Below are 12,524 nucleotides of genomic sequence, written 5' to 3'. Positions count from 1 at the left end.
TCAAAATAGAACATATCTTTCTCTGAACACACTACCTTTACCAAAACACTGGAAATCTGACTCAGTTAAATAACTCTGTCAAAGAATAACACTTGTTTTCACTTCACAAGGTACATTCAGTCAATCAAAGTACACCAGGTTTCAAAATACTTGCTATTGTTGACATTACAAAAACTGCATGGAGTTTTATGTTTCAGGTTTACAGGTATTTGCATGCAAAACATGCAAAACATGCAAAACATGCAATCCCTGCGACAGTCTGGCGTCGTGTCCAGGGGTGTACCCTGCCTAACGCCTGCTAATAGCTGGGATAGCATATTGTGTGAAAACGACATGAAATGTGTGAATGGTGTGGCCACAGACGACCGATGCTGATTGTATTTAGAGTTTTGAAAATGTGACAACTGTTTGGACAAACGCTTGTTAGCGACTGGAAAAAACTGTAAAAAGCATGGAGCCAAAGATTGAACCTCGAGGCACACCACATGTTATTCTACTCCTGCGGAACATAGATCCAGACTTACTGTCCCTGTTCTATTAGTGAGATCAGACCAAGTCATTCCAATGCTTTTAGTAAAATATGGTAGTTAAAAGTCAATAGAAAGACATTTGTCTTCAGGTCTTTGAGGCTCGGAGTCTTTCTTACTGTGAGTATTCTCAGTATGTTCCGCTGTACAGTCACTTCCTCATCGGGGTTATTTTCTACCACTTTTTGACCACAGTCCAAACGTTTCCCTGGTTTCCCGACACATGGGCTGAGAAATGGCAGTAAAGCATCATCTTCTGCCAACATGTCCCACCGTGGGAATGGATGCTTCTTGTGTCAGTGGCCACCTTGTCTTTGTAGTGTCCTCCACCCACAGAAAGACCAGAAGCTTTCTTCTCGCTCCCCGTGGAGCTTCTCTGTCTTCTCTGGGAAGCAGAATTCTCTCAGTGTGTCTCTGGGACTGTTTGCTCTAAATCTTTTCCACAGCAAGGTTTTGGCACCGTGGTTGTTTTCCCGGTGTGGAACCTCTTTTACTCTTTCTGTCCGTCTCCAATCAGCCAAACGCTTGAGGGATTATGTTTTGTGATGTTGACTTCAAGTTGTTACCGTTCGCTCGACATTCCAGGCAGTGTGCCGGCTGCACAGTGCCTCATTTCTATTTTAATTCAGCACACCTTTTGAAAAAGAGTTTTCGGATGTCAGTGATTAAATACAAGTTAGCAGGGTGTATTTTGTGGACTGTTCTTATCACTTAATGAAGCGGTGTTCCAGCCTATATGAGCCCGGACAGACGTCAGACGAACTCACTTCCCCGGCGGGTGGTGGAACACCAACCTCAACCATTCTGATTTGTTTCCATCACAACTTCTGCCATCGTGTTGTGTTGTCTTCGATTTGGATATTAGAAATTAGAAGACAGCAAACCTGCTGACAACAGAACAGATGTACAGAACTCCAGAAAAACACTTCTGATGTGTGTAAAAAAAGGTTTGAGCACATTTAGGCCATAAAAACTGAAGCAGGTCGCGCAGTATCAGACAGTAAAATAATAACAATGATAATAGTTATTATAATAACAAGAATAATAATAAATTACTGATATAATGTCTTGCAGTCCAATAGGGTCCCGCCCGGCTGTCCTCGGGCTCGGACCCGAACAAACTGAAAGACGTCGGGAGGAAACTGCAAAAACACGGAATTAAAATATCAAAAAGAGAAAGAGTTCTGTGGGTTTGAAGTTAGTTTGAAAACCATTTGTTTGTCATGTTGAAGTATGAACTACACAGAGAAAACCTTCCAATTCATCAAGTGTTTCTTTCTTTCTTACAAATCAGTTGAGTCTGTAGGACCGTATCCTCCTTCTCACTGGAACTGATGGGAAACGTGTCGACGTGGGATTATAGACACTTTTATGTGTCACGTTACAGAGTATGATTCGCTTTTACAGCTTTTCTTTCTTTCTTTCTTTCTTTCTTTCTTTCTTTCTTTCTTTCTTTCTTTCTTTCTTTCTTTCTTTCTTTCTTTCTATTGTTGTGAATACTTACCTCAAGCTGTCCTGGGGCAAAACAGTGAAGCGGCGACATTCTGAAACTCAGCTGAGCTTCATGCTCTGGATGCACTGGAGCCTCACAGTGGGAATATCTTAATGTGTGGGTTTGGAAGGTTTTCTGTGTGAAGCTCGCGTCTTCTCCCCGTGTGTTTTCTCCAACGGTCCACACTTCCAAGAGCTAAACCAGGTTTTGAAGTCGGTCCTGTGATGGACTGCACCTCTGTGCAGCTGGAACCTGACTTCACCGACAGCTGCAGTAATCTCCAGCCTTGATAGTCTTTCTTTGTCAGCAGAACCTCTTGGTTGAAGTCAAAGGCAGGTCAGATTATTTGTTGGGTTATTTGAACCTGGAATTGTGTTATTGTCCATGCCGGAGCAGAAGAGAAGAAATGTCCTTCATGAGAGTGATCCATCAGTGGAGTCCACCGAGGACAGTGAGGCTGTGATTCACTGAGGACGTCTCCTCTCAGCGCAGCTCACAAATCAAACAGAGTCTGGACCATCTCCGGCTCTGCCCAATGGAGGGAGCAGATTGCCTCTGTTATCTTGGTCATTTAGTGGAGGTGGTTGTGAGCGTATCGCCCGGTGTTGGTGGTGTTCACTCTGAGACATATCACAACCCTGCAGCATGATGACTCCTCTTCAAACTCCCATTGTCCTGATCATGACTGTAATGCCACTTCCACACCGGCCCTCTGCTCTCGGCTGAACTCCAGTGTTCATCAACATGAGGCTGTAATTACTCCATTCAAATGGTAATACCACGTGAGTGTTGACACTCACTGCTCCATGTTTGTGCTTGAATTGACAGGTTTTGTCCCTTTCAGCAAACAGCTGGAAGGAATCATTCAGGCTGAATCACAACGACTTGTTGTTGTCCATGTATTAAGTAGAATTTGGACCAGATTGAAGTCGTTTTATCGCCTGAACTGTTGTGAACAAGTGTGAGTGTGAAGAGCCACAGGAAGAACATGCAAGCTTCACACAGCTTTTCTCGTCTTTACGGTAATGGTTTTGTGGGTGTAGAAATGGACAGACCAATTGCATGTGACGCCACACAGCCAATCAAATGTTTGTATTTCAGGGGCAAAACATGGACGTATTAGAGAGTTTACATCAGACAAATTGAGAGAAAAAACAGACGAGACAGAGAATGTTAAGGAAGAACCAGGACCAGATGGCGCTCCCCAAAGAAAGAAGTATTGACACTTGACATCGAGCATTTAATCCAGAATGTTTCTGTTCCTTCTTTCCACTGGCAGCAGGAAAGCTGTGAGCAGGGCTGAGCAATATCCCAGATCGACTGGATGTCTCGCTTCTTTGTGTGATATAGAAAATGATTATATGGTGAATGTTCGAGTTTCACACTGTGGCTTTTAGCCGCCGGCGGACTCTCCGAGACAAAACCAGCGCACCTACAAACATCCTGTACTCTCGCGAGAGCTACGTCATACACCTTAGCTTACCACAGTGCTAGCGGGCAGCGGGATGTGTGAAGAGACACGGAAGATGGAAGAAGACGAATTCATTCCAAAGACAAACAGCAGGGGATCCATGGTATGGTGGAGGTTTGGATTCAAGAAGGAAGAGTGGAGCAGCACAACAAACTGATGTCACCGCTTAAAAATCCACCTTTAGAAAATGAAGCGTGTCTGAAGGTAGGACGTCAACGTCTCCTGCTGATTCCACAGCCGAAGTCTGGCGTCTTCCCTTTTCAGCTCAATAGCATACGGCAAACAGTCCAAAACATTAGGACATAACGTCTGTGGTGGACGAGCACATAGCAGAGGACAATGTCCAACACTGGATCCAAGTCCTCCTCTGGGGGTTAACCTGCGGTCCTGAAAGTACGGAGCAGGTCTCTGTCTCTATGTCCTCCACCTCAGTGTCTCTCCAGGTCATCCACCTCATTGTGTCTCCATGTCCTCCACCTCAGTGTCTTTCTGTCTGTTCCTTCCTCCTCCACTGTCTCCATGTCCTCCACCTCATTGTGTCTCCATGTCCTCCACCTCATTGTGTCTCCATGTCCTCCACCTCAGTGTTTCTCCAGGTCGTCCACCTCATTGTGTCTCCATGTCCTCCACCTCATTGTGTCTCCATGTCCTCCACCTCAGTGTCTCTCCAGGTCGTCCACCTCATTGTGTCTCCATGTCCTCCACCTCAGTGTCTTTCTGTGTGTTCCTTCCTCCTCCACTGTCTCCATGTCCTCCATCTTCTCCTGCCTTCCAGCTCTGTCTCCACCACCTGTCTTCCACCATCACCACATATATCTGTCCTTTGCTTCACCGAGCTCAATAGAAATCCTGACAGGCTCCTTTGCTGGGTGAAAAATGGACTTGTTGTGTTTTTTGCACATAATTCTATCTGTTGCCACCTTCATGCGCTGACGTTTGACCTTGTGCGTGCAGACTGGTGGCAGCGCCCTGCAGAGTGTCTGCGTGTCAGTGCTGGCTGTCGGGTATCGATAAAACAACGTGGCATTTATAGACGGAGGAGGGGGTATTGACTGTGCGACGGCGGTGTGACAGCTTCTGCTCATCTTTTCATCTGCAGCTCTATTTTTGCCGGGAGAGCGTGGGCGAACCGCTCCACACTGTCACAGATTTCCATATTGTCTTTTAAACTTTGAATAGATGAAGACAGTTTTGTTTTACCTCGTCTCTTCGGTCTCATCGCGGCTCATCTCTGCCTCTGCAAAGTGTCACCAGAAGGCTTCATCAAAATAAATACATTTAAAAGTTGTTTTAAAACCTTGGCTTGGTATTCCGCAGCATGTTGACAGGATGTTTTAAGAAGTTTTTATTTACATGGATCGGCAGATACATGGGTAGAGTTCAGTTAAGTCAACTCGTGAGAATAATTGCTTGTTTAAATAAACTGATTCCATTAGATGACTTCAGTTCATGTATTTGCAGCAACAATAATAAAAGTGAGTTTCTGAATTCATCTCGGCAAAAAAACAATTACTGGTTGGCTTTTACACAAATAGAAACAAATGGAAACGGGTATAAACCCCATTTTGTCCTCAGCATTAAATGCAGTACTATTCAAGTGAAGTTTTTTTTCTTTTCCAGTTATTTTGTGTGCAGCTCTTTGGTTCCTAAATGGTTGTTTTGAATAAAGAGGGATTCTAGAAATATACATTTAATAAACATTGGTTCATTTTCCTTCCATCCATAAATCAGTGGTGTGTGTGTGTGTGTGTGTGTGTGTGTGTGTGTGTGTGTGTGTGTGTGTGTGTGTGTGTGTGTGTGTGTGTGTGTGTGTGTGTGTGTGTGTGTGTGTGTGTGTGTGTGTGTTGCTGTCCTTGACTGGGTCAAGGTGGTTTCTGCCTGTGAGTCGGTGTTTCTTGTGTGAACTGTCACATACTGTCAGTTTCACACTGACCAACCTGCAAGTTGACCACACGCACACACACACACACACACACACACACACACACACACACACACACACACACACACACACACACACACACACACACACACACACACACACACACACACACACACACACACACACACACACACACACACACACACACACACACACACAGTCAAAGTAAAGCAGCTGTGTAACAACAAACATAATGATTCTAGCAGCGTCATTATTTTTAGCTGAAGACTTACTGGATTAAAGAACAGAGCTGGTTGATATACAAGTGCAGATAAAAGTAATTTTTATGTACGCCCAGCGGGGAGAAAACATGGACTCGCTCATTTATTGATTGCTGTGCACGAGAAGGAGAAATCTCCCAGCAAGCATTGCTAGTTTTTGATTGCTGAGTCTTCATTAAAGCGCATCCCCACCCTGAGATAACAGAAGCAAGCAGTCCACGCTCTGCACAGGGAAACATGTAAGAACTCTGGATGCTCCACTTGGGTCCAGTTTACCGACTTCACAGACATACCGACTGGGTTTGACTGCAAAACTAAGATGAAATCAATGAAATTCAATCTGCCATCAACTGCGATTACAACCTGCAACCTTAAGTATGATTTTAACAAGATATATACAATTATGCTTTAATGAAGCATTTTTCAGTAATTTTCCAAACTGAAAATGAAATGAAACCACTGCTTTCATACTTAACAGGTGTATGTTATTATGTTTATTGGTTAAGAAAAAAGCACAAAGATGTTTAGAACTGGGAGAGCCAAGACATTGATCAGAATCAACTGATAGATTGATAGATAGATCTGGGTGACGGTGCTCAGACTGTCACCCCCACGAGCTGGAAACAGATAAATGGATGGATATGGATGGATGGATGGATGGATGGATGGATGGATGGATGGATGGATGGATGGATGGATGGAGTCTTTCACGAGAAGCTCATCAATCATTAGAGACAGTAAATAAATGTTGTTGTTTTTTGTCTTGTTTATAAATCAGCCTGATGTGTGTTAAGGCTTCCCCACACTGCTGGAGATGAATGTAAAGAATCGTGTGTGCAGACTGTACCAACACACACGCTGTTTGTTTCATGCAGCCTGCAGCTCACAGCAGCAGTTGACATGATCGTAGCTGCCGCTATGACTCCCCTGGATATCAGACCCACTTCAATAGAGGTCGCAGACTTATGAACTTCAGCCGTCCTAAAACAGAACACAAAGCCCGACCCATTTGAGCCGCGACCAATGATTTTACAAACATTTCTCCCCATTCCAATCTTTCATCTGAGACAACTGAAAATCACGCTGTTTGTGGGAGACTTTAGTCAAGCCAACATAATTAACCTTACCCTGAGTATATACAGTTATTGGGGGATCATTTTGCTTTGGTCTTTTTGAAAGTAGCTCTAGAAGGTTTCAGGTCTTCCTGGTTCAGATCTATAAAAGATCTCCTCAGTCAGCTAATTCTCAGTGTGTAGGTGAAGAGACATCTCTGGCTCTCTGAAGGACTCTTCTGTTTGCACTGGGGAAATGCTTCGAGACGGGGTTTCTGCAACTTAACAACACCACAGAAAGTTCCAGTCAAAAAGTCTGACATCTCTGTGAACATAGCACCCATACAGTCTGCTGTCTGCTGATGAATCCCAGATTTCATCTCTGTTCTGACAAGCCTGTGTGGGATGAGGGATTAGGGTAAGGGTTAGGGTTAGGGTTAGGGTTAGGGTAAGGGTTAGGGTTAGGGTTAGGGTTAGAGGAGGGGAGGGGAGAGGAGGGATTAGAGGTTAAGGGTTGGGTTCAGGCTTAAGGGATGAGGAAGATGATGTGTGTTTTTTAATAAAACTGTCACGGTCTTCTGCCATGCGTTTCCTGCGTTTCCCCTTGTGTGTCTGTGTGGTGGGCGGAGTCAACATGTCCTGCACTGGAGCTGAGCTGCACACCTGAGAGCCATCACCTCCTCCATAAAGTCTCTGGATCACTCTACTCTTTGTCGCCAGATCGTCCGTTTACCCAAGTGACCCATTTTGTCCCGCTCCCCAAGTTGCCTTCAGCCTGCGAGACTGCGGATTTGATGGTGCAACACGTGTACCGGCTTCATGGAATCCCCCAGGACATTGTGTGAAATCAGGGGCCCCAGTTCAAGTCCCAGATATAGAATCCTTTTTGTAAGGCTCTAGAGACCTCATCCAGCCTCTCCTCTGGGTACCACCCACAGACTAATGGGCAGACGGAGCGGGCCAACCAGGATATAGAGACAGCCCTGCGATGTGTGACTGACTGACATCCCTCTTCTTGGAATTCCCTGTTACCCTGGGTGGAATATGCCCACAACTCCCTCAGCTGTGCCGCTACTGGTATGTCTCCATCCATGGTGTCCCTGGGCTATCAACCCCCAAGGAGGAGGAAGTAGCTCTGCCCTCCTTCCAAGCCAATCTCTGCCGGTGCCGGCGTATCTGGAGAGAGGCCCGGTCCGCAGTGGAGTCACGCAAGCTAGCACCTCGCTATATCGGACCCTACGAAATCGAAAAAAACAATCAATCCATCCGTAGTGAAGCTCAAGTTGCCCCAATCACTAAGGATTCACCCTACGTTTCATGTTTCACTGCTCAAGCCTGTCTCTTCCAGCCCTCTGAACCCTCCTGCTGAGCCCCCTGCGCCCCTCCGGCTCATCGACCTTCACCCTGCCTACTCCGTCCGGAGGACTTTGAGTGTCCGTCGCCGGGGCTGTGGATTCCAGTTTTTGTCTGGGAGGGCTATGGACCCGAGGATCGGTCCTGGGTTCCGAGGGGGCTTATTTTGGATAGGACCTTGTTAAAAGACTTTTATTTGGAGCACCCCGACAGGCCTGGTAGGGCGCCAGGAGCCGCCCGTTGAGGGGTGGGTCATGTCGTGGTCTTCTGCCGTGCTTTTTCTCTGTTCCTTTTCCAGTGTTGTCCTTCCCCTGGTGTGTCCCCTTGTGCACTGGAGCTGAGCTGCACACCTGAGAGCCATCATCTTTGTCACCTCCATAAAGCCTCTGGATCACTCGCCTCTCGTCGCCAGATCATCCGTTTACCCTAGTGACTCAGTGTGTGCTGCCCCTTTCCTGGATCGCTGGTTCTCGACTCCAGCTGCCTGACCCCTGCTCGGCCTCAACCGCTCTCGTGGATCCACCTGTTCCAATAAACAGTTTTTATTCACTGCAGTCCATCTCCCTGTCAGCTTTTAGGTCCTACACTCACTACAAACCATGACAGAAACCACATGCAGCAGAGAACAATCCACTCTTAACATTAACAATGGGAGAAAACGGACATTCTGGTGGACAGACGGCCAAGTTGGATCGTTTTTACGATGACTCTCAAAATAAAACTACCAAGTCCCAGGAGACTATAGACTGGGAGTCATGACACGAGGAAAACATGGTTCTGATTGTCTCTACTGAGCATGTGCAGAACTACGAGTTACTACCGCCAAGCAGCACCCTGCGGTCCACTCGGGACAGAACCTGATCGTTTCCAGAAAGTGTTGTTGTCGCCTGTTTACATGACGACTTAGCTGAAGTGGTTTTGAAATGTTCCACCAGAGCCATTTTCAGAAAGTTGTATATTCAGTAGCTCCGAGCAGCGTTGTTGTGTAAACGGTTTGGTGCTTTCACTTGAAATCGGACCTCAGAAATATGAGAGAATTCACCATAGTTTGAACTTCCCTGTGGTCTAGACGCTGAGCATCTTCTTTCATGTCAAGTGGGAAAAGTTAAATATAGCAAAGTGTCTCTTCTGGGAAGCTTTTTTTTTACAAACACTGAGCTGCGACGTCCTGAATAATCAGAGGAGTAAATCATGGAGAGAGGAGTAGAAACATGGAGGGGACTGTGCACTCTAATGAAGACCTACAATTATTCCCTCAACGATGGATGACTGGAGCTTCTGCCCCTCCCCCTCCCCCAGGTTCTCCACCCTTCCACTGTGTGTTCAAAGCTTCACTGGGGCCTGCTGACTCGTAGACTCGGTCTCTCTGAGGGTTTTTCTGCAGGACTCCAGAGAACAAGTCCTTTCTAAACCTGAGCTTCACATATTGTGGTTCTTTGGAAGAGAAGACCTCTTCAGTGATTGGACATGTCAGATAATGTGCATTCCAGGAGTGGTCACTGTGCTGATTGAACGCAGGGCTCTCTGAGGAGGATGGACACCCTGGAGTCCTCTGAGGACAGAATGAAGATCAAATCTGGAGCTTTTACACACGAAACTTACAGGAGTGAAGTGAAATCCAACATGTTTGCTTCATTTCAACCTCTTTTCTCACAATGTAGAGCTTCATCTGCCTTCTGAAACACTTCAGAGGAAAATCACAGATTTAGTTGAACTGACTTCCTGATTGAGCTTTTTGTCGTGTCGGTGGACAAAAGCTGACAAAAGTTCTGATGGAAGTTAAAACTTAAAAAACTTCAAACCACCCAAAGGATTGATCAACTTTTTGATTGACTAAAACTGCCTTAAACTGAAGTCATTTTAAAACCCTTTATTATCTCCAATGAAAGTTCTCAATTTTAATAAATTCAACAAAAGAGGTTTGATAAAAATCACAAGAGTTTAAAAATGGTGTTTTCCTGGTTTTGAAGTTAAACATGTTTTGTGGCTCCAGATGATTTTCATTCATTATTTTTTTCAAAGGAAGATAAAAACAATGTTTATTTTAGTCATAAAAGTTTCAACCTGTTAAGAATGTTTCTGAAAACCAGAGGAAATGTTTCACTTCTCCAAAAACCTGTCAACAACTCCCCACTGGTCTGCTTCATACAACCAGAGCTGGTCTCTCCAATACTGATACCAGACCACATTAATACCGATACCATACTGATACCAGACCACATTAATACTGATACCATACTGATACCAGACCACATTAATACTGATACCATACTGATACCAGACCACATTAATACCGATACCATACTGATACCAGACCACATTAATACTGATACCATACTGATACCAGACCACATTAATACCGATACCATACTGATACCAGACCACATTCATACTGATACCAGACCACATTAATACTGATACCAGACCACATTAATACTGATACCAGACCACATTAATACTGATACCATACCGATACCAGACCAATAATATTACAATGTTTTATAATGGGAATCCATCAATATTTTCATACTTGGTACTTAGAAACAGCCTGGAAGCATCTTGGAAGGAGGATCAATAGTATAGAAAGATGATGGATGGATGGATGGATGGATGGATGGATGGATGGATGGATGGATGGATGGATGGATGGATGGATGGATGGATGCTGTGAGGTGAGGATGATGTGTGGTTGTTTTTCTGAAATAAGCTCAGTGTTTTAAGATGTTCTAATGAAATGACTGTAATGTGGAGATTAAATAGTCGGTAGTCGGAGAGACGTGACAACAAGATTATTGACAACGTGATTATTGACAACGTGATTATTGACAACAAGATTATTGACAACGTGATTATTGACAACAAGATTATTGACAACGTGATTATTGACAACGTGATTATTGACAATGTGATTATTGACAACGTGAGGCTCTCAGGCTCTCAGGACGACGCTTCAGGCTCTTTCTCTTCAGAAGTGGCCTCAGAAAACCACAAGGAGATCTTCTTCCTGTTTTTCCTGTGGTCAAACCTCCTTCTCTTCATCCTCATTTCCTCCTCTTCCTCCTCCACATCTCTTCATCCTCATCTCCTCATCTCCTCCACTTCCTCCTCCACATCTCTTCATCCTCGTGTCCTCTTCCTCCTCCACATCTCTTCATCCTCATCCCCTCTTCTTCCTCCTCTTCCTCCTCCACATCTCTTCATCCTCATCTCCTCATCTCCTCCTCTTCCTCCTCCACATCTCTTCATCCTCATCCCCTCTTCTTCCTCCTCGTCCTACTCCACATCTCTTCATCCTCATCTCCTCATCTCCTCCTCTTCCTCCTCCACATCTCTTCATCCTTGTCTCCTCTTCCTCCTCCACATCTCTCCATCCTCATCCCCTCTTCTTCCTCCTCTTCCTCCTCCACAGCTCTTCATCCTCATCTCCTCTTATTCCTCCTCTTCCTCCTCCACATCTCTTCATCCTCATCTCCTCTTCTTCCTCCTCTTCCTCCTCCACATCTCTTCATCCTCATCTCCTCTTCTTCCTCCTCTTCCTCCTCCACATCTCTTCATCCTCGTCTCCTCTTCCTCCTCCACATCTCTTCATCCTCATCTCCTCTTCCTCCTCCACATCTCTTCATCCTCATCTCCTCTTCCTCCTCCACATCTCTTCATCCTCATCTCCTCCTCTTCCTCCTCCACATCTCTTCATCCTCATCTCCTCCTCTTCCTCCTCTCCTCATTTTCTTCTGTCATTTCTCTTGTTTTTCTAAATCTATTCCTCTTTTTTAATCTCTCCATTCTTTGGTTGTGCCGTTGTATTTGTAGATTTCTGTCAGCTCTGCTTTAAATCCAGAAGCTGCCCCGAGGAGAGACGTAACATCTCATATTTGCAGCAGTCGCAGCCGTCTGGAAGTTTTCTGAAACAGCAGCTGCTCAGGGGGGACACATCCACATCTCTACAGTTCTCTCTCCATCACTCCGTCTGCACACCTCTCCATCTCTTCATCTCTACACCTCCACACTTCTCCATCTCTCTGCAGTTTTCAAAGTCACAGAGGAAGGATGGAGGCAGGGAACATTTGCAGTGAGGAAAAGTTTTTCTCGTCAGAGCGTCTGTGAGACGAGCACTCCGAGGAGTTTCCCGACGTTTATTTATTTTTTATTTGCATACTGATACTATGAGCAGCATTTTCCACTGACTGTCATTCTATTATTATTGAGTTTTCGTTTCAGAAAAGTGTGTATTTCACAGCATGCTTACGAGTCCTCACACACCATTTATTCAATGTACCATGATGCAGCTGTACAGAAGGTCTGACCCAGTCATTATATAGCTATATATATATTTTCTCAGAAAAAAAAAAAAAAATAAAAAAAAATAAAAAATAAATAAAATAAAATAATAATAATAATAATATATATATATATATATATATATATATATATATATATATATATATATATATATATTCTCAGAATAT

General features: G+C 44.6%; 1 protein-coding gene across 1 annotated transcript in view; it reads left to right on the top strand.

The window, feature by feature from the left end:
* The window catches only part of plppr5b (phospholipid phosphatase related 5b), a gene marked incomplete at both ends in the record, with an annotated part of 104,733 nt that overhangs the window by 76,849 nt on the left and 15,360 nt on the right, over positions 1-12,524 (top strand). The window lies entirely within an intron of this gene.

Source organism: Lipophrys pholis, assembly GCF_963383615.2.
Source record: "Lipophrys pholis genome assembly, chromosome: 20".
NCBI classification, from domain to species: Eukaryota; Metazoa; Chordata; class Actinopteri; order Blenniiformes; family Blenniidae; genus Lipophrys; species Lipophrys pholis.
The sequence above is the reverse complement of the archived record's forward strand: the minus strand, read 5'-3'. Positions and strand labels throughout refer to the sequence as shown.